Raw genomic sequence first — 23,690 nt, forward strand, 5'->3', positions numbered from 1 at the left:
ACATTATCTGTCCATCAGAAGAGAGAGAGAGACAGGCCGAGAGGGAGAGAAACAGCATGGCAGAGATCATTTGGAAATAAATGCATGGTTACTATTGTTTCATATGTAACATAATTAGCAGTGATTTTCACAGGCTGATTTGGATAATTTGTGCCAGAGTGTGCAGTTTGACTTTGGCATTGTTTACACTCTGTGTTAAAGGGATAGTTGAGCCAAAAACGTGATACCTGTGATTATTTACTCAGCTTCATCTTGTTGTTTTTCCAATAGGAAAACATTTGAATTTCAGTCTAAGCACACAAAACTATATAGTAGGCCACTGAATGGAATTCATGTTTGAGATATGACCTTGTGCAATTTATGAACCAAATGTGAAGTAATATTAACCACAGACCTTATTTTACTCTTAAATTAAAAAACGCTTTTCTAAAAAATGAGGAATTCCCACTGGAACCAATGGTGAATTAGCCTTCCGGCTTGGCCTACAAATTGACGTTATTTCTGAACAGCTCTATTGTGATTTTGTTCCACTGAAATACTCTCTGGTTTCTGGGTGAGCATCACAATTTGACATCCGCGTCACCCTCCACCTGCCAGTCAGCAGCCGGGACGAGAGAGAGAGGTAAATAAAGAGGATAATGAAGAAAGCTAATCGGACTGATCAAATTTCCTGTCACTAATGAAAGGAAAGTGAGTCTGGTTTCTTCCCATGTCTGTGATAAAGATGATTAAGTGTGAACATCTGATAAACTTCAGGCTCCAGTGAAAGCACTGAGGGAAAGAAATGTGAGAGAAAGTCTCTAATTTTGTGGGTTGTGCCTTATTAGAGCATTATAATGTGTAGATTTTGTCTCAATATGTGTGTCTTGGAAGTGGTTTAGATTTAGTTCTGTTCCAAAGCTAGTAAGCTGCCTACTATCACTATAGACGGCATTTTAATTCATTTTAAGTGCTAACAGCTGTAAATTGTAAATTTATAGGCCTTACAGACAGATTACATCTGAAACTTGTCAACTAAACTGGTTCTTCAATTCTGAATTTTCAGAAAAGTCTAAATCAGTTTCGCCAAGATTTGAAGGTTTATTAGGCCTTATGGCCAGGTTCAGTTGGATTCACAACTTGTGAATTAAAACTAAACCAAATTTCAATTCGGAATTGAAGTTGATGCTTTTGTGTAAAAATTTGTAAGTGTAAATCAGTCTAGAAAACGGTTTAAAAAGATTGGAAATAGAACGATTTATAAGCCTTACGGACAAACTGAGTTTGAGTCACTTTTCAGCTCGTGAAATTAAATCAATTCTTCAATTCTGAATTTATGTTGCTGCCTGCGTAATAAATGTGAATCAAGCCTTAGTAGGGGTTGCACTGACTTAGTTGCTTTCTATATTTTCAGTAGACAACAAGACAGCTCACTAGGTTTCTGAAGGGGATCTTTATTTTCTCTTGTGTGATTTAACTGTAAATTAACCGTCTTGGTTGATCTTAGCTCTAATGCTAAAGAGACTCATTTTAAAAACTGATATTCCCCTCACTATTCAGCGCCTAAGCGAAACACCTCGAGACAGCGTCCTCATTTGTTCGGTGTGTGCCACCCAATTTCCATTGATTCAGAACCTTGGAGCTTGTCGCTGTTGGCTGTTAAGGGGAAAAGAAGCACTAGAGGACCACAAAGCTCTTTTCTTTCTATCAAAGGTAGCTTGTACAAGAGGACAGATTGCTAACTTGCCTTGCCAATGGTTGAACAAATGATCCAATGCTTTGTGGAAATTGGGCAGCTGTCCCCTTGTCATCCAGGTGGGCAGGCATTGCAGATCATGGCTTGCTTGCTCATACACACGCACATACACACATGCAATATCTAGAAAAGAAATGCCACGAAGAGCCTTTTTTGTCCATGTAGGGGGAGCTTTTTACATGATTTTTTTATTTATTTATTATTTTATTTTTTTTGTACATATTTTTGGAAGAATTTCAGTTGATGAATTTGAGTATTCAGTGTTTCATTAATAATTCAATGATTTATTAATTTGGAAATTCCAAAGGCTGCCATGTTTGTGCCATTAGGAACAATATTAAAAAAACACTGCTGTAAGGTAAACAGTCTTAGGAATTTTTTGTTATATTATATTATATTATATTATATTATATTATATTATATTATATTATATTATATTATAAAGGAGAACTAAAAGAAAAACTTTTAACATTTAAAGAATTTTCAGACCATTAAAGAACATAATATGCCTGATTATGATTCCTAATAAAATATAAAACATATATATATTAGGCTTACACTGTGAATGAGGCAAACAGACCATTAACTGCACTTATTTTATATGAAATATAATAATCATCAAGAAAAAAAAATATTTTTTTATACAAGTACAATTATGAAATAATAAGAAGTCAAATCAATATTTTATGTCCACATGTATATCTATCTTGGGAGTAGTAGGTAGCAGTAGTACAAAATATTGCAATTAATAGCTCTAAAACTTAGACTTAACTACACAAGACCTGGGTTTTAATTGTGATGGAATCACTGTTTTATTATTATTATTATTTTAATAGCAATAATCTTTGATGCATTCTGCCTTTATCTGATAGAAATGTACTATTCAGTCACACCTGTGACAACACGGGCCTTACAGCACGAGGTCAAAACTTTCTTTTGTGAACAGACATGCAGATGTTCGTAGTGCTTTTAGAGGCAGAATCTTATGTCTTTCCATACTGCACTAATGGAATTACACGAGAGATAGTGTACAATCTGCCTCTCCCATCAAAATCAGATCCGCGTGTCGTGTCCCAAAGCAGCCCTTGCCATTTTTGTGTAATTGCATATCTGTGGGCCATAATGAAACAGTTGTAAAGCCGGAGAGCTCAGATAGGGCGAGTGTTTCCTCTCATAAAGAGAACTGCTGACTGGAGAAGCATGGGCTGGTTGTGTCCCTCATTGTGAGCTTTTGATGCAATTTCCCCCAGCCAGTGGTAAAACACATTCAAAAGAACTTTTAATTAAACTTCCAATTAGAGAGAATCTGATAGTGGTCTTTGCTCTCCCAGTCAAATGTAATGTCAACCCTGAAAAAAACCCTGAATTTCTGTTCATCTTCTGTTTTGTTTCCATGTTATGATCCAAGATACTTTTTTTAACCCCTAACTCCAAGTATGGAGAGTACCAAGGGAAATATGGAATATATCTAAAGGATGCAGTATCACGGACACTTGAAGGATTGGCTTTTGTTGACTTGGGCCCGTAAATAACCACCCAGAGCACCTTAGCTACTACCCCAATCTCTTATCATGTCGGGGATTTCTGAGGGAATTCTGGTCTTGTAACATTTTCCAGTCAGTCTTGTGTTTAACATGGACTCAAAGAAATGGTTTTTGGAAGCTAAGTCGACTGTCGACATGACCTTGTTCGAATATGATCCTGTAAGTCTAGAAGAGGCCTTTATAGCCTGAGGGTATGGCTGCACTTTTCAAATCCATGCTAAGTAAAAAATTGTCTGAAAGGAACCAAGACACCATGGACAGTGAAATACTCTTTTTTTTTTTTTTTTTTTTTTTGTGACAGTTCTGTGTTTCACTCCTTTTTTTTTCTTTTTTCGTCTGCCTGCTTTATTCTTTTCAAGGATATGGATGGATTCTGTAAAGTGCTTGGAAGGTAGTGTATTGATATTCCTCAAACACGCTGTTTTTCTCATTTAATTAAATAAGCTCAACACACTCAATTCAAACTTTGTTTTGCCGATAATTTTGGCCTTAGGTGTACTATCTATATTAGTTTTTCCAATGAAACTTATTAAAATGAAAAATTTCCTTTTCCAAACTGAACCCTGATCCCTAGAGGTTCTCCTCCGAGTATATGTTTTGCCACGTGGACTGTTTGATAAGGCCACTGAAAGTACACGTGAGCACCCTTCTGGAAGTTAAAATGTTAAATGGGACGCCCTGCGGTTTCTCTGAAGTTCACAGTTGTATGCGAGTCCACATGTGCTTGATTTAGAACATGTATTATGATTTGCATACCGAATTCTGATTAGTCTTTTTTCTTGCACTTATTTGCATGCTGAATCGATTAGCTAATTATTTTTCATTTTGCACATTTAGCAGCTCTTTTTTATTCATAAAATAACATGTATAATTTATTAATATTACAAAAACCTTTTGTGCTTTACTAATTTTTGTAGTTGTCTGGAGTAATCTGTTTAAAGCAAAAAGTTAATGAATGGAGTTCAATGAAGGATAAATTTGTCTTTATCAATGAAATAATGTTTATTATATATTTGAAAGATTCAAATCATACGATTTAGATTTCATTTACAGTCTTGGCTGTGCTTGGCTTTGTTTCTTTGCTCTTCTAGCAGTTTTTTCTTTTGCCGTTTTAAATGTATTCTGCTGTATAGGTGACAGACAATGTGTGCTGCGTGTCATGACAACAGCAAGGGCTCTAACGCAGCATTTCATTTATGCAGAACCAAAGCGTATAACCTACAATTCTTCTGATGCCTCGCAAGCACTGGTATTTCCTTCAGGAAATGCAGATCTTTACGAAGCACTTCTGCAGCTTTGCACTACATATATCGTGTACATCAAGAAACAAAGCTAAGAGAGTGAAGTCTTTTCATTTTATAAAAGCCATCTGTTTGCATGAGGCAATGCAATGAGATGTGTCCCTGGAGCTTTGGGCTCCATCTCTATGCTGTCAGGGAGATTTGAGACAGTTTGCAGAGTCTGAGGGGGTCCCTGGAGGGATGACCATTGTGGGCATTACATAGAAGAGAGCAGGTCTGAGCCCTCACTGCTAATTGAGCTAATTAAACCTTCTCAGAGGGGGTCCTAATGAGGCGCTAACGAGGGTTCTCTAATTACATATTTACTCATTTACCCATGCAGTGACTAGAGCTCACTCTCATTCTTATCAAACGGTTTGATTTTTTTTTTCTTTCTCAGGGAATACAAAGGTTTGCCAAAGTGATGTAGGGGAGACTGGGGGACTGTTGTAACTTTTTTTCCTCCTTTTTCTTTTAATTTCATGCATACAAAATTAAATAAAGTATAAAATATTTTTATCAAATGTAATATTAATGATACTATTAATTATAAATGTGTATAAATAAATAGTTTAAAACGAAAAAAAATCATGATTTTTTTATTATTACATGATATAATATATTGCGGTAGTGTTTAAAACAAAAATGTCTTGGGAAATCATGTATATTCTATAATAATCAGTGTTTTAGTTGTTATTTTATAATCTAAAAATGTATAATCAAATCTATGGAAGGAGGTTCAAAAATGTATACTGAACAATTAATCAACTATGACTGTTGTTTTTAACTGTAACTTTAAGCATTAACTGAAGATTAAATCAACAAACGATTATTTTTTGGAGGACAAAAGTTTTGACTTCTGTTTCAGTGCAATGATAGTGAAATACTGAATCTTTAAAGTACATAAATAACATTATTTAAATTCAGTTGTACAATTTAGATTTATTAGCTAGTTATATTCCGGTTCACCAAAACTTTGCCATGCTCATATCATTTAATTTGACAAATTACTTTATGGGACAGATAAAAAAAAAAAAAAAAAAACACTCTTTATGACTTAATTTAGTGATGTTGCTCTTTCTTGTTTAAACTTTTTAGAGCATTCCAAGTCTCTTCAAATTTTTCACAAGACAATTTGATTTCCTTTTGTCTTTTCTTTTGTTTCTTGTGAATCATTTTCTTTAGCCATTGTTGTTTAAAATGTGAGACTGATGCTTAATTATGACAATGAATAAAAATAACAGCTGTTACTTAGGATACTGGCTCTTTCTTCACTGGATAGAGAGAGAGAGCAGGCAAAAGACTGACAAGCATTTGCTTCCACAGCAAGGTGGGAAGCAGGTGACAGAGGAATGAAACCCTGACAAGACAATGACACATCTCACTATTACATCCAGCTTCTGTGAGTGGAGGCTGCATGCTCTCAATGCTGCAGAAATCATTAAGAATACAAAGCAGTCTCTCTCTCTGTGTGTGTGTGTGTGTGTGTGTGTGTGTGTGTGTGTACAGTAAATCGCTTCAGTGCTTCCCAATAATGCTGGACTGTATGTGTGTCTCTGTGTGTGTGTGTGTGGGTGTGTCTTGGGATTAGAGTGGGATGTATGGCTTCAAGCTGAGTCTAATATGTAACAGCAGGCTGTGTCCTATTAAAGTTACTTGTTTCCAGCCAATGCTGTACTGTCCTATAACTGAATCTGTTTATTATTTTCAAACATTGTCATTTTAGCTAAATGTTCACATTTTCTGTAAAAAAAAAAAGATCGCCTCTATGATGCCAGGGTGTTGTGGATGTTTGAGCAGTTGCTATGTTAATCAGTGGGGTTGTAATGTGTTGCTGTTTTTCTAATAGACTGAAAGACTGAATACATTCTTAAAAACGACTTAAAATTTAAAACTATTTCAAATCTAAGCTTTTTAATTTAAAACTTTCTGGTGTGGCTTTCTCAAGCCAACTTCAAAGTTCGTCTTGATGATTAGTTTTTTAATCTAGTTGATAAATTAGTTATTAAAAAAGCCTCTATATTATCAACATGAATAAAACTTTGCTGAAAACCCCATATAATTTACAACATGCTTTTTGCCCTCAGATTTATTTTTATTTTATTCATTTATTTATTTTTAAATAGGCCTATTGTTTTCCACAAACTGGTTCTTTCGGGAAGTACATTTCAGTGAACTGGTTCAATTCTTTAGTTCGTTTACATAATCACACAATCATATAATGTATATGCAGTTATCTAGCAACCAATAAATGAATTTAAACAAGGATGTTTAACATTTACATTTATACATTTAGCAGATGCTTTTATCCAAAGTGACTTAGTGCATTCAGGCTATACATTTTTTATCAGTATGTGTGTTCCCTGGGAATTGAATCCATGACTTTTTGTTCAATGCTCTACAACTGAGCCACAGGAACTAGAACATATCTTAAAAAACATATCTAAAGCATATAAAGTGAATAACTTTGTCTTCATCAGCTCACCGTTTTACATAAACATTGAGAGACCATAAACACTTTCATTTCATTCAATTGTCTCAATGGTCTTTCCTCAGTTTAGTGACTGTTGGAGAAGCTAGAGTGCTGAACGAATGCAAAAACCAGCATCATATGATCATACATGCCAGTATTTTAGCTCGGCATGACTGTCAGGCATCCAAAGTGAATTTTGATTAAAAAACTTGTAGTTCTGTGCCGCTCAAGCCACGAACAGTTTCATATGATTCAGTCTAGTTCATTCACGATCGGTTTGCCTGAAACTATATGGATTAAAGGTAATAATGTTGTAAATATGTGCAGTTTCTTGCACAGACCGATAGTTTTGCTTCATAAGGTCTCAATATATCATCAGGAGCATGAGGTGACTTGCATTTTATGAATCACAGAGGGCCATGATTTATGATTCACCAAGGATCTTTAAAGGTACAGGTTGTAGGACCTGCCACGAGAGGGCGCACTATCAAAACAATAACAATCGCGTGGTTTGATGAGGCTAACAAGGAGCGTGGAATGATAGATTGTGTTGTCTTCTATCCAACCGCTGACGGCCATCAATCAGACAGAAAGATAAATCATGGATTTAAGGCGAGTTCAACGATTTGCGGGAGTAGATTACATACAAAGTCAATGCAAAGATGCGATCAGACGATGGATCAGACGCGTCCTCGCGCGGGTCTAGAGATGCGATGCCCCGTGTTTGGCGTATATGCCCCATAATACTAATCTTGTTGATCGTTATAATAGCATACGTTTTCTGTAAAGATACGAATCAAAACAACTCGCCTGTCGAGTAAAATACAAGCGAGCATCATTTTCTAGTTGAAGTTTATTGCAAAGCAACTTCCGTATTTGTCCACGACACTGTTGTCATGTGGTTTCTACATCAGTAAAGGCTGTAACAAAGGGTAACTAACGTCATTGACAGGCGACTGAACTGCCCCGTGTCACTGTTTAAAATGGGAATTTTCTCATGATTTACAAGTAGTTGAAAACATTAGAGATATTGTTAGTAATCAGATGGACAACATATATAACACTAGCCTAGTGGTTTTTGGACATTTTACTGAAAATATCTTACAAAATGTACCTTTAACTCTTATACTGAAGAAAAAAATTCACTTATATTTTATATATTTACATTTTTAGAGAATTATCCCTTTAACTATATGTTGTGTACTTTTTTTATATATATATAATTGTATGAATATGAAAACAATCCTCACAAGAAGGAAGAGGCAAGTTTCTTACAGCATAACTACTGTAGTTTATGTCTGTGTATGTGTTTGCATATATTTGATCGAAAGAAACACACACCAGATGGTGAATTTCAAAAGCAAGATAATTACAAAACATTGTCATTTCATTGAAGCTTCTGCAGCAGAACTAAAGCATCTTCTCTCTTCTCATCAACAAATGTGTGCTTCTATGATGATCCATTGGCATCTTGCTTTCAATTTTCCATAGTTTTAATGTCGGTCCTGTTCAATCAATGCCACTAATAAACAAGCGCTAATAACACAAAGGGCCCGGAGCCTGCGAAGATAGAAGTTTTACTTTGATAGCCAATTAGGCCGGGCTTGCCTTCCTCATTTCGTTTGTCATAAGACTCCATGAGTCAAATAAATATCCAAAGTTTGCTGACACAATTAAAACCAGGAGACAGGAAATAACGAGTCTAGAGACTTCAGAAGAAAGAGTAGCGTTTGTTGTTGTTTGTCGGAAAAGCCTCATATAGCAGCGAGAAAGTTTCTATTGTTAATACATCTGTAAATTAATGTAAATCTTTAGAATAGAGGGTTTGATGAGCGGTATTATTGCGCCTTGGCCATTGTTTCCTCATCATTTTGCATTTTTATAGTGATCAAGCAGTGTTTAGCCTTTTGTTGAGCCCTTTCCAACCGCAATTTGAAAGAAAATAAACATCAATTCCATTGTGTACATAATCTTATGGATTCATATTATACAAATCCCGCAAGACTATATCAATAAGCAGCTTAAAAGCGCAGTAGCCTTTGATGTAACGATATCCGAACCCACCAGGAAACCAATGGCAGGGTCTATCAAATGAAAGTCTGCGTAATGAGATTTCTTATTAATGAGGGTGAAATACAGTGTGGTCTGGTTTGAATAAAACCAGTATCTGGGGACCAAAGTGATCCCACAAGTCAGCTATACTATGGTAATGAGGTCTTAGAGAAACCACACTATTTAGAGGGACAAAGGAGCTCTTTGATGCATTAGGAGCAGGTATGCTCTTGACAATAGGTTCATGGCTTCACTGATATCTTCCATCGGCACAAAAGAGCCTTCTGTAATCAATTACGATTTGCTTTGTGTTGTATTGCCAAAAAGGCTGAGAAGGCTCCATTCACGAGGCCATTTATTTTTGGTTTGTGCAAATATGAATGTGGGCTGTTAATGTGAACGTCCAGGTCACGTTTCACTATATAATATATATAATATAATTCACTCTGTTACATATAATCACAGGTAAAAATGTAAAATTATATTTTGAAAATATATATATTTGTTTGCTTTACATGGTTGCATTGCAACCTATTTAATTACATTTGCAAAAAGACAAAGAATTTGGGGTGTGTATTATTTATTTTTGTTTGTTTATTTTATTTTTTAGCTTTATTTATTTATCCTTTGCATTTAAAAGCAGAATTTTTAATGACCTCTGTATAAAGACAATAAAGGGCATTTGGTAAAGGTTTTTGTATTGTTTTGCATTGCATATATATATATATATATATATATATATATATATATATATATATATATATATATATATATATATATAGATAGATAGATAGATAGATAGATAGATAGATAGATATATAATTTTTTTTAAGATAATATATAACAAAATGTCATTTTGGTATTATATTATGAACAATTTATTTCCTTTATATTTATTTCTTTATATTTAAGACAAATATAATTTCTTATTTCATAGTGACAAGCTTAGTGAACTAGTTTTTTTTTCTTTTCTTTTTTTTTTTAGGTGAGGTCTACTTTCGGTTCTCCTGATATATTTTTAAACAAAAAACTTCTTCGTTTTATGAAAGTTCATAAGTAATATCACTTCTTTACTTGGCTGAATGTACCCTGTGACACTTTGTGAATTCAGCACAGCATCCTTGAGACTTTATCAAGAATACAATAATGACTCGGGCCCACACATATTCTGTTCTCTCACATAGAAGATTGTGCTTACATAAAAACGCGTCTGACGTTTGCCTTGACCATGCTCTTACAGATCCTCTTCATGAAGAGGTGCTAATCTAGTCTTTATCCATCAAGAAAGTCTTGGCAAGCATCAGGGAGAAAGCATCGGTGAAAGCTTTGTATTATGTACACACAAATTGTAGCAGTCAAAGAGTACCACAATGAGTTTTAAAAAACCTAAAGCAATTAAAAGACATTTTAAACTGAATAAATAGAACTGAAGATTAACTATGTTCACGCTGTGGACATATAAGTCAAGGGCTGTCATTTTTTTCAGTAAAGACTTATCAAACCTCTCCTGTTTAGAGAACTTGCTTTAGATGTAATGAAATGTGAAGACCTTGAATTTTCTTTAAAGAAATCTTCCCTTTCAAACATTTATGAAATGAATAATTGAATCAAATTATGGTGAAAGGTTAAACAAACATCTTTCAAAAGCAATTTAAATTTTGAATTGAAAAGCAGGGTTTGGTCGAAATCGCTGGTGGTTTTAAATGAGAAGCCAACAATAGTTTTGCATGTTTATTTTAACGTAATATTTATTAAAACTGTCACATGAAAATCTCATTGTTGTTTTTAATTGCATCAAAATCATGCAATAAAAAAAGCATTTTGCATAGCTTGTTATGTGTTGAAACTAACTATTCTTCAGCAGTGTTGTTATTGTTAAATATTGTCAAATTATTAAATAGTTTTTGGTAATTTTAAATAAAGTTGATATAAAATATAAATATTAGGTGGGGAAAATAAAACGTGACAATTTGAAATGTTGCCTTGGCAACTATGTGGAATTAATTTGAGTGATACTGTTGCTGAAACCAATTCTGAAATAAAAATACTTAATTGAAATGTTAAAAGGGAAGAATAAAAACTTCAAATGCACATAAAAATTACTAAAACTATAACTCAAATTCTACTTATAATGTTGAAAATGGAAATAAAAATTAAAGCTAATTCTAAATATAAGAATGATAATAGCATAAAATGAGACTAAAATGACACTGGTGTTCTGTTATTATTATTAATAATCACCTTCTTTTCAGATCATTAGACATAGAGGTTCATAGATCACCTTTAAATAATTTCATTTATTTGTCAATTCAAACGTGACTGACAGTAATAACCTTGTTTACCAGTTTGACCTATTCAGATTTGAAACTAATATGTTTTATTGCATTTACAGGGGAATAAGCCAATCATAGTCATAAAGTGAACATGATATATTCATATGTGGCATTTATGACATTTCAATTTTTTTTTGTATAACGTTAACGGACCTCAGTGAGAACACCATTAGTTCAAGAGATATGGAAACTCCGTTGGTTTTCAAGTTGGACTGTGTGGGTTTACTTGTTATTTAATCTCATATTTTGCAATATTTGTTTTATTTTATTTTCTCATCCAGTCCAATGTTGAAAGAGGTGCTGCTCTTTTTGCCTCCTCGAAAAGAGCTTTCAAAAAACCTAGAAAGAAGTAGGCCAATTAACAAAACCTCAGGTTGAACTCAAAACATGCTAATTGTGGCCTTCGTGCGAAATGCAAATCTCTTTAAACCTAGTTTCTTCCAGTTCTCTGGTGACATTTAACCATTTCCCCATTGCCACTTGTACAATTACATCAATTGTAACAATTAGCCCGGTCTAGATTGCGTTACGGCTAAGTGCCATTTAGCCAAACAATGCATTTGAGTCAAATCAATGGCCAAGGAGAAATCGCATCGATCTCGTGCATGCAATAAGAAAATGTCTCATCTCGCAAAAACACCATTGTGTTTAATAGTAGTCAGGTTGGCCTCCGCGGACGCTGGCTTGGCGTCGCACTAATTTGGTCCCTTTCTTCCCTATAGAGAGGAATAGATTGAGTCTTTCATTAGATAAATGGTGCCCGGAGAGTTTTAATGAGGGAGGACAACTGCAACTATCTGTCTAGTGACCTATTATCATCTGTTATTGCGCAGAAATCTCATTTGACTGGATTTTTAATTAAACTGCCGCTAAGTAAAAGGCCACGTGTATTCTGCGGCACAAGTCAGGGCACCCACCGGTAATCAGAGATTGCAGGTAACTTTTAATCATTCTTGGGTGCCTTGTGGGAGTCAGGCTGAAATGGTGTGTATAATATATATTATATATATATATATATATATATATATATATATATATATATATATATATATATATATATATATATATATAATATGAAATTACAAAAAGGGGTATTTTGTAAATATATTATCTTTGTTTAACTTGGTTTAGCTCAAATGCGGTCGGGCTTGCTTGTGGCCAGGACTTAAACCTTTAATTCTGTCAACTTAAGAAATTTTGCATGAAAAAGATTAATTTAGTCAAATAGTATCCTTCTGAGAGCACTCTGGTGATGATGCTTGTGATCTCAAGGTAGCATTGTCTCTCAAAGTCGGGTTATTTGCTGGTTAATGCAAACTTCAGTCGGACTCACGAGGCCCTGGGGAGCCCCATCCCTCCAAACTGACACCAAAGTCAAATTTTCTGCTTGCTTTTTAGCTGCCTGCACCACAGGTCTCCTGCTGTTTGCAATCAGGAGCTCGCAAAAGCCCAGAAAGGCTTTGATCTGTGTGATGTCTCTCTCTTTCTGTACTGTGCTGTTCACTATCTTTCTCTCCTCTTCAGGTTGGGCCAGGGTTGTACGTTTTTTAGAAATTAACTGTAATTGCCTTTTACATTTTGATTACATGACATTAACTGCTTGATTTTTACCGTACATTTCTGCCATATTGATAGTCACCACTGATAAGCTATTACTAAATATAATGTAGAAAATTAATGGAAATCAAATTCAAGATCAATTGTGTCGTTCATTACTGTTGTAACTGTTAAATATGTGGCTTTTAATAATGATATTTTTTGTGTTTAAAGATTTACACACATTGTTATAGACGGAGTATGAGATATTTCCACAAATATTTCCATGATAATGTGTTAATAATATTAGTTATTATTAGTTATTAATAATAATATTAGTTATTACATTTAATATATAATAAATATAATAAAATAAAAGAACTATTCTTTTTGAATATATTTTAAAATATTTTCGTTTTTTAACAATTTCTTTATCAATTTAATGCATACTTGGAAATAAAAGTATTATTATCAGTAGTAGAAGTAGAACTAGTAGTATATTTTAAGTGCTGACAAATCAGTTAATCATAAATACATGTGTATATATATTTAAATATTTCAAACTATATATGCATATGAATATTATGTATCAAACTGAATGGGCTTAGCTGGACATTCAGTGCTAATAGCCGGTTTGCTTGGCATTATATTTTGTTATTCCTGTCACATAGAATCATACAGTCACCCAACACAGTCATTATGATTTTAATGGCCTACAACTCTTTGGCAACTCCCCCTCTTTATAGAAGCATTCTTAGGGTTTTCTTGGGTTTCTCCATGAAGCTCTGACTGGCTGTTGTCTTCCTCTCCTACACAAGTATTTTGTTTTACCCCCCCACCCATTCTCTTTTTTTTTCGTATGCAGCAGTTCAAAGTTTAGTATTTCAAAGCAGCTTCCTTTTGAAGGGAGGAGAATCTTTGAATTATGCATTGGCTGTTTAGAGCGAGCTAAAGTAGACTGGCTCCAACCAGGGGGAAACTGAGGCTTCAAAAATCAGGCTGTTAATGAAAAGAACCACGTTCTCTCTCTTACTCTCTCTCTCCAAGCTCTCGCCTTCCTCCGAGCTTAACTAGGCCGGGGGTTGCTGCATCTTTCCTCTCATCACTCGTTTTTCCAGGCAGCTCCGCAGGAGCTTGAGACTGTGTTTGTCACACTTTCCACCCATTCACTATTTGAACTGAGGATATACGTGAGATATGTGAATCTAGTGTGCTTCCTAACCTGTGAGTGTGCATCCACGTTGAGGAAATAACTAACTCTAGCCACACTGCTAACTTGACTTCATTTTTCAGTAGAGTAACAGTAGCTCAGCTGTTTACAGCATAGTAACTCCTCCTCCCTTTCCTTGCTTTGTGTTACAAAACGTTACATCACTGTTTTTTCAATGTTTTTATTTCTTTAATATGTTGGACATTTTAATTTGCTTTAGTGAATTGGCTTGATTCATTAATTTCATTTTTTTTCTTCATCAAAACAGTTTTTCTGAAGAAGTCCTTGCATGGCGTTGCAGTCTCTCTTTTTCTATGATGCTATTCATTATTGTTTTTAACCCATTTTAAGCTCATTAAAAAAAAAAAAAAAACATATAATAATAATAATAAATCTGTGAAATCCATGATAAACATCTTAGGTTTTACGGATTGAACTGAAACACACATTTGTTACTTGAACTAATATAATGTTATTGTAATATAATATCATCCACAACATAGCAAATGTGTTTATAACAGATATCATTATTGTAATTGATATCCACCAAAAACGTATTTCGAAAGCTCATCACAAGTAGCCTTTTCACAAACGTACGTTCATACTAATATATAAAACACCATCATAATAATAAAGATGACACTAAAATAATGCAGTAAACATTAAGTTTACCCTAATTTACATAATAGATAAGAAAAAAAAACTAAGAAAAAAAATGCTATTTCAATGAAAAACCATGAAGTGTCACCCGTGGAAATTCTGGGTATGCCAGTTTACATTTTTCATCTTAAATTCCAAAACTGCAAAAATTTTACTGTCACTTCCAAAAGCTGTAAACTTGACTTCAAGCTACATTCAAGCTACTAAGTGTTATTGTAAAATTACATGAAATATCCCGTTAGCTTTTATTACAGTTTTCCGTACAGGGAATAATGTTAACTGATTAACCATTATCTCTGTTATATGATCAGGTTAACTGTATTGCTGCCTTAGTAGCTTGAATGTAGCTTGTTGTTTTTTGTTAGTAGTACTTTGTAATTCTTGTAGAAACATGTAGCTTGTTTCAAAATAAGTAGCTTGACTGTACTACTCTTAAACTTGGTCTGCCTGGAAGCTACTCATGATTTGAAGTAGCTTTTGTGCATAATGCTTTGGTGAAGCATGGATGTGAATGTCTGTGAAAGTGGCGATTATTGCTGGCTCTGAGAAGGATGAGCTATAGAAGCTGGAGGAGAGATGAGGGAAGGATGGGAATGAACTCCAGCTGAGGGTGGAACAGGTCTGTGGGATGTGGCATTTTGGGGAATAGGATTGTTTGATGGCACCTCCACCTGGTGATGGGGCAGTACTACAACCAACTTTTTTCTGTAAAGCTTGGTACTGTTTGTACTTGACTAGAGTTGGGAGGTCTTTTTGGTGATTTTTGTCATGTTTAGTTTGGTTACTTGCATACAGTCAAAATACAATACTCTCTCTCTCTCTCTCTCTCTCTCTCTCTTTCTCTCTCTCTCTCTCTCTCTGTGTGTCTGTGTGTGTGTGTTTCTGAACTACAAAAACAAATGATGTTTTAAAGTTGAGAGCTTGAAGTCTGAAAATGGATGTGATCATAGAGAAAGAACTGAATGTGATGGATACTGTGAAATGATACTAAGACAATAAACAGGCATAACAATCTGTGTTCTTGCTGCATGTCTGATTAACATATAAATGACTTTTGTGAACTGAATTAATTTAATCAATCTGGCAAAAAAAAAAAAAAATCACAAATTTATCTCATGAGTTACTGGAATTGGCTTATTGATTCGCTCAATTACTGAATCGTTTAGAACCGTTAACTCAATGAAATGCACTGTCTTACTGGAGAAAGTTATTTTGTTCCTTATAAACATGGCGCATGTATACAGTATATTAATGAATCGACAAAAGATTCACAAATTCATTTTATTTGTTATAGGAACTGGCTTGATGACTCAATCAATCACTGAGTTATTCAGAGTAGTTCTTGACTCACTCACTGAACCGCACTTGCTTACTGGAGAAAGTTATGTTTAGATATATTAATGAATTGACCAAAATGAGTTTTTCGAATTGGCTTAATGAATCACTCGATTACTGAGTCACTCAGAACGGTTCTCGTTTCACTTGTTGCACTGCACTGATTAACTAGAGCAAGTTATTTTGTTCCTTGAAAGCAAGGTGTATATATTAATGAACTGATTAAAAATATTCTCAAATTAATCTCACGAGTTGTAGGAATTGGCTTAATGACTCGCTCAATTACTGAATAGTTCGTAGTACAAATTTGTACAACCTCACTCGTATGGTTTTATATGATTTGTATAAACCCCAGTGACGGTTAGGTTTAGGGGCGGGGTTAGGTGTAGGTCATTTGTACAAATTCACATGAATTGTGCAACTCATAATATACGTACGATTTGGCAAAAATCATATGAATTTGAGTGTGGCCGTACGAATAAGCCACCTCGTAAAATATGTGCGATTTGCCGTGAGATCGGGTTGGATGGGAGGGAAAAATTCTGCATGTGATTTACTGACAATGTGCACATTAAAGAACGCAGATGCAATTAGATAATTTCCAATTCAAATGTTAAATCGCGTTGCGTGATTCATTTTCATGCTCTACTCCCATAAGTTTTTCACCTGAAAGGGAAACTCCTACAAATGCATATTCAATAAGGTCAGGCGCAACAATAACTGTCGATGCCTATACAGCGCTAATTCTTCACTGTGCGTCTTTAGTAAATACTGACAGTACGCTATTATTTTTAGGCCAAAAGACAATGTGGAATAGTAAATCTGGCACTAAGTGTGTTCAGAGTCATGGCACCACAGTTTTCCCAATTAAATGAGCTACTGAGTTCAAATACAGCTTTAAATCTGTGCTAGCAACACCAAGGTTGTGGGGTTGATTCCTGAGGAACATGTACTGAAAAAAAATATATAGGCTACCTTGAATGCACTGTAAGTAAATTTTAATGATCCTGTCCGCCAGATCCATAAATGAAAAAAAAAAGGTTCTTCAAATACACAACTACATGAAGTCACCCCATCACACTGATTCTGTTTAATCACCACCAGAGAAACGTAACCTTCAAAGCACACGCCAACAGTCTCTCAAACTGGGTTATGTCTTTATCATCAATAAACAGACTTCAAAAGGCTGTGAATGATAGGCTGGGGGTTGGGGAGCGGGGCACATTAATTATTCTCTGTTACTGAGCGGGTCTTAAAGTGTAATGGTCTCCCTCCCCGACAGAATGACTAGGGGTCTATTTCGGCAGGGAGAAGAATTTACGTCTTGGGGTTAATATGTGATATCTATGGGAAAGATCAGCCAGGAAGCCAGTGAAGCCCGGCAGGGGGTCTTTTCCGTCTTTCTTTCCCCCATTTCCCCCTTTTCAAACTCCCATTATCTTCCTGAATTCTCTTTTCAGGCTCATGCTCCATTATCCACACATTATTAATGGGAGATTTTTCTTGCTGCGCCGGTTTGAGCGAAGGAAAAAAGCGCTGATCGACAATTTGGCGGGAAAAAATTGTTTCAGTTCTAAATGTGTTGCTCATATCAGTCATCGTCCCTTTGTTGCGAACTCGAGACGCAGATGCTAACTACTCACCTACGTTGGTAATCGATGACCAGACGCGGTACGCAAGTGGAAGAAAATGGGATCAGTCTCCTTCTCACTCTCATTTTCTCTCAGCCTGTCTCACTTTGTTTGAGGTTTCGATTCATTGGATTTCAGGGCTGGGAGATGTGGAATGCTAGAAGAGAAATAATGGGTGAGGCAGTTCATAATGGTGACAACTCCTGAGGAATCAATGGAGATACAGATTGTTTGAATGATTAAGATTAAAAATAAAAAAAGTAAAAAAATGTGATTTGGTTAGGCACCCACAAGTCATCCCAAACCTGGTTTGCTTTTTCTTCTATGCACCACAAAAGGACAGTGTCTGAGTGTTTGAGCTCCAAACTCCAAAAAGGATGAAAAAGCAGCATCAAATCATTATAGAAGTCTTCTAAAGTGAGCAGCAGTCAAAAATCTAAATCTCATTCACTGACAATCACTCGCAAATCACATTACTCCTTCCTTTCGATTAAAGTGCCCTAATTATGCAATTTTTAAGGTTCCTAATATTGTTTTAGGAGTGTTCTACAATAGGTTCACAAGCATGCAAGGTCAAACAATATCATCTAATTTTCCAATGATTCTCTAACTACTCATTTGAAGCAGTTCGAAGATTTAGTCTTTTTAAACCCCTCCTTTTCGTGAGCCTACTCTGCTCTGATTGGTCAGATGGCCCAGTCTGTTCTGATTGGTACAGCACTTGTCGGAAATTATACACACAGTTCTGTTGTTTGAACGCACAATAGAGCTCGGGCGTAGACGTTATGGAATGGTGCATTGTGGGTAACGGCGGCCATTTTAGAGGCAACGCAAAGCAGGCTTGTAATAAGATAATAGCCGGTCTCCAGAAAAAGTTATAGAACGTAACAAAAAAAGTTGCCTATACCTATATGGTCAAACTTAATAATGAAGCCAAACAACGCTCCTTAAAAAAAAAAAAAGAGGTTGTAGGAGGAATCGATCCCTATGAACACATGAAAGTTTACCTCAGTTTCCCTGATAATTTCTCCTACCGGGTCTGTGGAGTGAGCGCTTACACCTCCGATCAATAAAAAAATGTAAAGTCACTGGAGGCTCACCTGCAGTTCACAAATGGATCTGCAAATTAAACGTGGAAAAACAATTGTTCTCACTGAGGAAATGTTAACATTAACCAAGCATCAGTGGTGACACACACAAACACACACACTTCTCAGATTCTGTGAGCTATGAAGCTTGTCTATGCGGGTTTGTTACACTTCAGGAGTAATTCATACGTGCAAAAATCCTCTGTTTTCATCCGGTAGTTCTGTAATCCGGTATAATATTGACGAACATTCACCTCAGACACAACCCACCAAGACGCTTTACTTCCTATTTTTAAGTTCGTTCCAGTTTTTTAATTTATTTATTTTTTAAACAAGTTGTTCAAATTTGTAAATACAGTCAGCACAAAAATATCAAAAAGCAAATTAAGTTCAGGTTTGGGTCAAAAGAAAATGTAAAAAAATAAAAAATACAGACACTAAACTGACTCCCTTATTGGCCAAAAACTAGAGAAAATGTAATCTGTCTGTGTGTGTGTATGTGAGAGAGAGAGAGAGAGAGAGAGAGAGAGAGACCATACACAACATGTCTCATCATAACTATGTATTATAATATTATTGAAGGTGATGGTTTTCCTCTGTACAGCGGCGACCCAAGCCATCTGACGCCTCTTGGTGATTTCAGACACCTTGTGTTTTTTTACAAGTAGGAAAATGTTGAAAGCTAATATGATTCACGAGGCGTTTGCCCTGTCGATCATGAGACCGATTACAGCAGTTCACAATACAGCAATACTGAACCATTTTCCAAAAAATAATCAAAATTAATGACCAAATGACCAACGTTAAGTAACGCTCTACCTAAATAGAGCATATAATCATTTATTATTTTTCATACATAAAGTTTGAGATTCAGTGGAGCCAGTTGGTCCAAACAAACTGGGTAATGAGCCATCTTTCAAGAGCAAGTGTTTTATGAATCCTGTGATGAACTTCCAGATAATAGAGAAGCAGTCGTCAGTAGAATGATGTGTATGAGGGCAAGTCAAATTGTTTTGCGGCCAGCCAACATAGAACATAGGCACACATTATGCAAATGTATTACCCCATAACGTGTTGCCATCATAAAGGTGAAATTCGAATTACTAACAACTCGTTTACACTTTTCTGAGTCGATGCTTTATTTTGGGACACAATACCTTTAATTTATAATGCACTTCATGTATCAATCAATGTAGATAATTTGCATTTACACACAGCTATGTTACATACTCCATGGAAGGCTATATTTGAAATGGCATGATAGGTGGACTTTAAAAATGGTGGCTTTAGACACACGGCACCAGCTTTGATGTCATTAAAGGAGCAGTATGTGATTTCGGAGAAACGCTGTTGATGTTTGAAATCACACCCCTATCTTGATAGCTCTTTCGGTACTTTTTCCAATCCACTTTCAACAGCATTTCTCCAAAATCACTTAATGCATCTTTAATGGTAACCACTTGTTTTTTTTTTTGTTTGTTTTTTTTTTTCATAACTTGTGATGCGGAAAGTTTGAAAAAACTTAGATTTTCTAGGAATGCTGACCAGAATATTGGTCTGTTATTTGTGCAAAAATACTGGGATATTCTGCAGTTGTATGAACTACTTTTGTGATATTTTTAGCATGTTTTGTCCTTCTTTTTTAACATTCTGCCTAACATCTAATTTTTGGTTTTACAGAAGGAAGAAATAATGTGTAAGTGATGACGACATCTTCATTTTTGGGTGAACTAGCAGTTACACTATAACACATTATTGCTGCAGGCTGTTTCAATTATAAATGATGGTATCATTTCCATATTTTCATTTCAAAAGCTTAAGAAAGTTATATTTTTAAACTCTCCTAAAGACCATGAAATCAAAAACAGTTGCTGTTTGCTCTGCCTTGCTATAATACACGAGTCAGTAACTTATTAATATTTGGCATTTTAATTCAGCACTGACTTTCAATTTAATTATTGGCTTATTTCAGTTAAAACCAATTTGACAGAATATATCATACTGGTCATATCACTCACTGACATGTCAAATGTGAAATTAAAGCAGTGTGTAAATGGATTTAAATAATATCAAAGGTGTCGCAGGAAAGAATTTAAATGAATGAATTGACTTTCCTGACTTTCTGGTTTATGTCAACAAGAAATACAGAATGCTCCTTAATTAAATTCATGACAGAATGGCTCCCGCAGCAATTAATTAAATTGCCAGAGCTCAACAACTGACTGGCAAACATTTTGAAATGGACAAACTGGACATGGTTACAAATATAATCAGTGTTGCTGTCGTCTCACACCATCTAGTTTCAGTTAAATCTAAGATGTTATCACTGATCCTCAGTGATAACCCTCATCTTCTCAACACTTGTAGTTTCAGGGCCACCGATCCGCCACGGCGCAGTCACTGTTTAACAAGCAAATGGCCGAGCACGTCTGGCGGGCAGAAAGGTCAGGGTTATTGAATATCTCACTTCCTGCCCTTTCCCCATGCCACTGCACAGCCAACAAGATGGAAACGTTAAAGAAGATTTCAGCGCTCTGACAGGCACGGGTCACGTCACCCGAGAGCGGCTGCAAATTTTCCATTTCAAGAAATCCTCAATGCCTTCATTTGCCTTTGAGGGTGTGGAAGCATGCAGCTCTGTGATGATGTGCATCCCCAAGACGAACCGAGTCTTCAAAACCAGGAGGTGTGTTGACATGTTTGGCCAGGTGGGTGAAAATGAGTGTTTGGGTTAGCCATGAATTTGTTACTTTACTGTAGTGCTGCAAAATAGGCTTTGAATTACGAGCAGTCAAAGAGGCTGGATACTGATGACTTTAAAAGGATTATTACATACATAAAGTTACAGTTTATATTGAGAAATATTATTATAATTTAAAACAACTGATTTATGTTTTAATCTATTTTAAAATGTAATTTATTTCTGCAACAGCAAAGCTGAGTTTGCTCCAGTCTTCAGAAGTCATTAGGATATGCTGATTTGGTGTACAAAAATATTTATTTTTATTATCAATGTTGAAAACAGTGATACATACTTGTGTACTTATTTATTTATTAGGATGCTCTGATGAATAGTAAGTTTAAAAGAATGGTATTTACTTGGAAAATAATTTTTTTGTAACATTATGATCTGATTTACTGTGACTTGATTAAATGCTGAATAAAAATATTGATTTAAAAAAAAAAAAAAAAAAAAAAAAAACATTTTTACACACGCCAAGCTTTTTGGATGGCATATATTTGGTATATAGCATCACAGCATACTGATATTTGACATATATAATATTATAGCAAATAACAAGATATGCCTATGGTTATGTTAGAAGTTTACCACTTGCCCAAGCACTTTTACTCATAAATGCTTCGTGTAAGTTACAAAGGAAAGTTGAATAATTTTGTTTTACATAAAGCCATACATTTATCAATAATACATTGCTGTAAAATGTTCTGTTCATCCTCTAATTAACCTTTAAACTCCATATCCCCTATTAAATGCTGTAAATACCTCTGTTTAGTTCAATACATCTGTCATCAAAAGACTAACTAGCATTCATTTGTTGCTTTTCTGTAGATGAATGAGAATCTAATCATGCATTTCTTCCTTTAAAGAGAGCAAAGCGAGGTCTGTGGATCCATAGACGTGTTTTATTCAAATTCCGATCAGATGAAGTGCTAGTTAGATAAGAGGACGGTCTAAAAAAGAGCATTTGCTAATGAGACTGGTCTCATTTAGGTGGCTCTCGCAGTTAGCACTTCACAACAGTGTTTGTTTCACTCTTGAGTGTCAATTAGATGGCGCGAGGAGAACTTCTGAAAAGCAGTAATTTTCTCTCCTGGATTAGCTGATAAGGAACTTTTCACAATGGCTACAATTAGCCGTATATAGTCTAATTTGGAAATATAGTCAAACAATTGCAGCGATAAGGGTTTTTCATGTTTTTCCATCAAAGCTTTTTCATTTAAACTAATCTTCAAAGTATATTCCTGTTTATTCATGTTATTTGAGTTGTGACACAGAGAGCTTTGGTCTGTTCGGCTTAAACAGCCAATCATAAGGTTGGTTGGGTTTCTGATAACGGTTCGGTTGTATTGCAGCTATTTTTCACCTTTAGTTGTGTTGTGGTTCTTCCATTCTGCAATTCATCCTTGGCTGTAATCAGTAATTTCATGTGTAAGCATAACTTACATTTTTCCCTGTGTTCTTCTGTCTTCTTGTAAGAATGTTTTGTTGTCTCCATCTCCTTGATAGGTGTTTTGACCCATGTGTGACTCCTTTTCAGATCTCAGCAGCCTTCAAACCCCAGACAATGTGGGCAAGCTGAGCACTGACCCAAGACCAATAGTACCTGCATGTGTCTAATAAGGCCTATTGGGGGTTTGCTGCAAACCCTAAAATGAACCTGAAATGTACAAATAGAAAACCTTGTTGGAATAAAAAAATGATGCAATGATTTGTCTTTTTTTTTTTTTTTTTTTGGTTAGGAACAGTTTTTTTTCATCAATCTCTTTATTAAATTTTAAAATGAAACAGGAACAAACAAAAATCCCCTTCACAATATATATATATATATATATATATATATATATATATATATATATATATATATATAAATGAATTAACTATTAGCTGTGAGCAACGTTCCAAAGGGCTACTTCCCATTCATTTGCAGCAAAAAATGTGGGACAATTAGTTACTGAGGGTTATCTGGAAAGGTCAACTTCCCAACATATTCAAAAAGGGGGTCCTAGGTCAAATTTTTTCCAGTTTGGCGAAGTACAGAACATCCCTAATCCAGTGAATATGCGATGGAGG

At 35.2% G+C, this 23,690-nt stretch overlaps 1 long non-coding RNA gene across 1 annotated transcript; it reads left to right on the forward strand.

The window, feature by feature from the left end:
• The first annotated feature begins 21,106 nt into the window (after positions 1–21,106).
• On the forward strand, positions 21,107–23,325 carry LOC128012026 (uncharacterized). Its single transcript, XR_008182691.1, has 2 exons — positions 21,107–21,585; positions 23,158–23,325. It is a non-coding gene; the product is annotated as an uncharacterized LOC128012026 (long non-coding RNA).
• Positions 23,326–23,690: the final 365 nt, after the last annotated feature.

This window comes from Carassius gibelio, chromosome B23 (assembly GCF_023724105.1).
Source record: "Carassius gibelio isolate Cgi1373 ecotype wild population from Czech Republic chromosome B23, carGib1.2-hapl.c, whole genome shotgun sequence".
NCBI classification, from domain to species: domain Eukaryota; kingdom Metazoa; phylum Chordata; class Actinopteri; order Cypriniformes; family Cyprinidae; genus Carassius; species Carassius gibelio.